Source organism: Astatotilapia calliptera, chromosome 4, assembly GCF_964374335.1.
Source record: "Astatotilapia calliptera chromosome 4, fAstCal68.1, whole genome shotgun sequence".
Classification (NCBI taxonomy): Eukaryota; Metazoa; Chordata; class Actinopteri; order Cichliformes; family Cichlidae; genus Astatotilapia; species Astatotilapia calliptera.
Genome location: NC_137425.1, coordinates 13,235,825 through 13,241,824, shown reverse-complemented (window position 1 = coordinate 13,241,824; position 6,000 = coordinate 13,235,825).

Sequence of the window (6,000 nt, the reverse complement as noted above, 5' to 3'; positions counted from 1 at the left end):
TGGTTTTTGATTCAGAGAAAGTGCAGCAATGTACGATTTCACTAACTCTCCCCAGACTTCGAACACACTGCGAAATCACAAAAGGAAGTCTGGCAATCAACCGTGTCTATGTTTATATATCCCTTTCATTACCATGTTTTGAGGTTTTTCCATTAAAGAAATCACGTCTGTAGTCATATAAGATAGACTTAAGTAGTTTATTTAGCTGTGGATGAACAAGGTCTGCTTCCCTTCTCAGCATCAGCAGTGGCTGTGGTTTTACATTGCTGCTAAGCATTTAACCTTCCTTTTCATATTGTGACAATATTTCTTCAGCTAAAAAAGATGAAGGAAGGAGATACGGGTGCCGTCAGCAAATACAAGGTTTCATAACCTCAGAAGCACAGCGAACGGCACGTCCAGTTCTCTCTGTGTTTTGACTAGCTGGGTCAGCAGCACCGCACCGTAAGACTCCACTTTCTGTAAACATGTTACCCATGACCTCAGCGGAGTGAAAATGTATCCTATGAGGGCTACAAGTCGTCTGATTGATGCTAATTTATATCTAGAAGGAGTAGTTTTATCATTATTCACAGGCAACAGTTTTGTACACTCTGCTTTATTTTAATATTAAGTCATACAATTGCAGTTTTTTGTAATCTGTAGTCCACTCATTTAAAGTGCAAAAACGGCAAACATTTATCTTCAGTTTTTTTTATCACTGTGGTTCATTAACTAAAACAACAAATTGTCGGCTTTCCTTACACATTTGAACAGACATTTCACTTGATCCTCTTGTACTTGGTTTTAAAGATAGTGTAGTAGTTTTGTAATGATTTATCATTCATGTATTCAATTAAATATCCTATAAGTCTAACATTCAGTAGCATCTAGCTTCAGAAGCTTATGGCAGTAACAACTCTTTGACTGTTTGATTGCATGCAAAATTAACTTTCTGCTTCATTTTGCTGCCTGTTCAAGTTCAACTTTCACATAGATGCCCTAATATTGTATATTGTCTCTGCAAGATGTGTTAAACAATGATTGCACAATGCCCAGACCCAGAGACCCCCAAACCCTATGATTTACACCACCATGCTTGGTGTGAATTTCTTCTCAAAGAACTTTAGCCTGTCCTGATGACCAAAGGATTTTTTCCCGGCCTTTGCAACCTCTTCCTGTTACTGCATCCATTTCAAAAGTCACCTGCAGAGCCTGGCTTTACTGAAGTGGCCCGTATTGGACAAACTGACCGTTTAAAATTGACGGCACTCAATATATTTCAAATAATTTCGGGATCTTTTTAAATTCATTCTTAGTCTTACTGAAGGCCTTAGAGAGCTCTTTGGCCCTATCCCCCAAAAACACATAACAAAGGCTTTAAAAAAAGAAAGCTTTTAAAGACAGTATCTCTCTCTGCAGCGATCGTAATGTTTGGCACCAAATCTGGAGCCTGTGATTCTTTATAGACTTGCACGTGTGATAACAAAGTGGTATATTTACCTTTTTTGCAAGTCTGAGCTGCGTCCGTTCATTTTTATTTAAATCTTTTAATATAAAATATAAGTTACTATAAATATATTTTTTCTGCTGTGCTTTAATTCCATGTTTCAAAGAGGATCAATCCTCTTGAAGTATTTCTTCAAATAAATTAAGTCAACATCTTCCTTGAGATTTGATTTTTCACATTTTAGATTGAGTCAGTCGTTGTGCGCCTCTGCAATTTCATCGGCTAATAATTCAATTAGTTATTGATAATAATAACAAAATACTGAATCAGTCAATACCAATTTGCAGAGCTAGTGTTTTAAGTCAACTTGGATCCTATTAATATTGTAATGGCTTTTTTCTATTTACTTTTCTTTTCTCACTAAAATTTAATAAATTTCATATTATATCATCGACGTCCCTATGTGACACTTTTTCTTTGTCAAAGGTCTTTACCCAAACCAGAAAACTGAAAAATATATATATATATATATTTATATATATATCAGCTAACCCAAATCAAAGCACATTCCTGATGAATTGTTGTTGCTGCACACTGCAGTTCAGCTTATTTAAACATTTAAATGTCAAATGGGAGACAGGCATTAGTGTGCACTGTATAGTTACATGGTTAGAGCCGGAGTGTTGGGAATCTGGAACATCTAACATCCTGCTGTAACACTGAAATGCCACATTAAAGCGCCTGTTTTCTTCTTTCAGCCTTTTTTTTTCCTTTTTTTTGTCTTTTGCCAGGGAGCAATTGAAAGTAATCTAATTCCTCATTTCCACGCAGCTCCACAGCTCAGTGATTCAGGTTCCTGTGCCAGGGGTGGTAGATCCCTGGTGCTGTTAGTTAGTAAGATCAGCTTTAGATTGGACGAAATGGAAGAGGACCCGGGGACACCTGGCCTTTTCTCTTTGGGCACTCACACATGTCATGGCTGTGCCTCTTGACAGAATCAGAATGCAGGATATTGCCCTCCCATTGATGTGCGTCCTGAAACTCCTCCGCCTGTGGAGTGTATCCAACTGCTCCTCCAGGATATCTGGTTGCAGTAGTCTATGCTTTTATATGACAGAATCTTAGCTGTTAGAACAAATGGGGAACCTACAGATTTTAAGCATGCAGACAAATAGGGAGCTTTCTTGGCCACTTCTGTCCTTTGCAGCAAAATATCACCATATTAAGAATGACTGCAAACAAAGTCATATAAAAGAGAAAGGAGTCCTCTAGTCAGAAACCATAAAAACCTTTACACAGAAAGTCAAATTCAAAGAAATCTCTCTCCTCGTCTCCTTCCACCTCTCTCTGTCTCTCTCAGTGTTTCGCAAGATATTTGTTTCACGATGGGCTGAACATTTGAGTGGTTTTTGAACTTGCCGGTGCTTTTGTTTTATGTACAGAAAAGTTAGAGCACCAGCTCTTTGAAGCCCTTTCAAATTTATTGTTGTTTTTCCAGGAGAGCTACTTTTTCTTTTTTTTAATACAGCTCATTGTGAGTGGATCTGCTCTTTTGCTGTTTTTGGAGAGGGCTTATATTTTATGTCTGGGGAAATAAAAGCATTACCCTGTCTGTCGGATAAAGAGAACATACTTGCCTTCAAAGATGAGGCCACTTAAGTTAGTACCTTATTAGAAATTGCCACTGAGCCAAGAAAAGAAAAAGAAAAAAAAACGGGCGATTTGCTGGCATCGCAGAGCCCTACAGTATCAAACATCACTGCACACCCGACAGTTTGAGCTTCTCTGCAGTCTTACAGAACACGTTCAGAAATAGGTGTCAAAGAAACGCATTTTTAAAAGCAAAGCTTGCAGTTTTGAATTTGCTTGAAGTGAAATGCTGCTATATATACACCACAAAGGATATGTAACAGCATATGTAAACATTTCAAGTTGTCTTTTTCATATATTTTTTGGCTTTATTGGACAGATACAGTGAAGACAAGACTGACAGAAAGAGAGAGAGGGAGACATGCGCCAAAGGGCCGTGGGTCGGATTCAAACCCAGGCCGGCCGCTCTCAGCCATGCAGCATACGATTGCCTGCTCATCCAGCTGAGCTAAACCTGCACCCTGCTTTTTGTTTTTTTAATATGTGACAACAATAAAGACTACAATATGTATTTAATCTATTTTATTTTAGGAGTGTATCATGATTTATCTGTACCTATAAACAGTAACCACCAGCAGTAACTGTCCTGAGTTGGGATTTCAAGTTTTTTCACCTTTAGGACCCCCATTTATGTGAGCACTTGTACTTTAACATTTGCAGTCTGCAAATGTTAGCAGCACTAGCACTCCTCAACTGATCGAGTCAGATTGTTGATGCCCAGTTCCAATCTAACACCCTTTTTTTTTTTACAGCTTTAAGCTGACAAGCATTATTCTTACACTTACACTAGAACTAGTTACACTAGTCAATCACAGAGTTTTACTACTGTGTGATTCTTCTTCTTGGGGTGCTCTTTTAAATCATGTGACTAAAATTAATGTTGTTGCCAGCATGCTGTGTTACAGCAGCCTGATAAAGAATAAAAATAGAACCGTCTACAATAAACAACACATTTAAAATAAAAGTGCCACACACCTGGTAAAGGCCTTATACAATGAATATAAAATTAAAATGTATGAAATTTTATGCAACTCTATCTATAAGTTAGTCACTTACTAAGACTCACTCCACTGTTAATGCAGAAAAAACTACCTGGGCGTCAGTGTAATACCAAGATAGATCTCCCTACTTTGAACCTGTATCAAGGGATTACTGCCCAAGTTTGCACAACATGGCAGACAGGAAGCTGTTAAAGACAGGGACCAACACTGCATCCTGACCTCTAACCCTTAGATCCTGACCTCTCCTGCAATCTGACATGATCCCTTGTCTACATGAAAGCTGTCCTGTTGACTCACCAGGGCTAATTTAGAGTTCCGGTGCCCCCGACCACTGTGAGGACAGACAGTCGACACGCTGGCCTCTGGAGGAAACTTTAGACGGACTATTTTGACCCAACACAAACACACACACACAAAAAAAGCTAACGTACGCTTGACTTTTCGTTACGCTGTCCTCTCTCAATTTTGAGCTTTTTGAGAGCCAGGCGCATGTGAAGAAGCGCAATGCTAACACCGTCAGTTTGACTGTCTGTTATTCGTCTTTGTTTTAATTTGGACGTCAGAGTCGGGCAGCGGTTCACCAGTTTTGCCCACATTTTTGGTGTTATCGTAGCGAATATTAGCCCTTTGCCAAGGGCTTCACATGTCAGCTGATGAAGTCTTTTAACAAGTCTAACAAAGGCCAACCTCACACTGTGCCACCTGCCACCAGCTAAAGAGATTTTGGTCATTACTTGGCTTCTTTTTAAATATCATCAAACATCGGCCCTTTCATCATTCCAAGTGCGTGACCTTCAGGTTTACTGCTTCTCTAAGCATGACTGACACATATTGTGAAGCTCAGTTCTGGAGTATTTTTATATCACCACTTTTGATGGGACCTAAAAATAGAGTTCTCTGCTGACCTCTGCTCCTCAGCAGCTCATTTGGGGTATGAGTCCACCTCCTGCACGTCACCTCAAACGAACTGCTTCTTTATTTTTAGATGCTCCCAAAATTAATTAAATGGTCTTGTTTCGCTGAGTTTGTGCAGTGTTATGTAAGGGGATTACTTTGTTGTTATTTCATATCCAGAGACCAAATAGGCCACCACACAGAGGAGGGAGGTGGACACAGACAGTAAAGGACTTAGGGTGGAAGAGGAGGGTGATGTAGTTAAGGTAGTAGCGCAGGGCTCCAGAAATAACCCTGCCGCCGGCCTAATTGTACATCTCTCTTGCTCCCTATTCCCTGTCCAGCTGCGTGCCAAGGTCTTTGACCTCATCATCCACCTCACTGGTTCCGGAAGAATCCTTTCCGTCCCCTAGGGCCCCTGTGGCTACCAAAGCTCCAGCCGATACACGGAGCACAGCAGCAAACCATCTTCTGCCTCAGACTAACAGCCAAGCGCCACAACCATTTAGGAGTGATCCCAGCAGAGCGCCCAAGTGGCTCAACCCGCCAGGTATGTTCTTATCATCCCCAGCACGGGCCCGTGGCCGCTTAGTGGGGCCCGGGGCCTCCCAGAAACCCACATGTCACAGCAGTATGTACAGTCAGCAGAGCTGCTGCCTCAAAACACACATGAGTTTCCTGTAAAACACACACGCAGTAATCGTCTGCTACCATATTTTGTCTTTTTCAGACAGCACCATAAACACTGGTAACTTTTCACGAGTGTGAGAGTTACCCATGGGGTATCTGAAAGGAATGCTCCCACTCTGTCCTCTGAAGCATTCCTCCATGGTTAGGCAGTTTCATGCCCACGAGGGGGCCACAAGGGCCTCTTGTCTCCTAATTTATCACAGCCTCCGATGAAGCACAACATCCATGCAAGCACATAGAATAAACGAACGCACAGACATCTAGGAACAGACGCCATGCGTTACATGTTTATTTATGCAAGTGCCTCCCAACATGCATAGATTAAATAAAATGGCA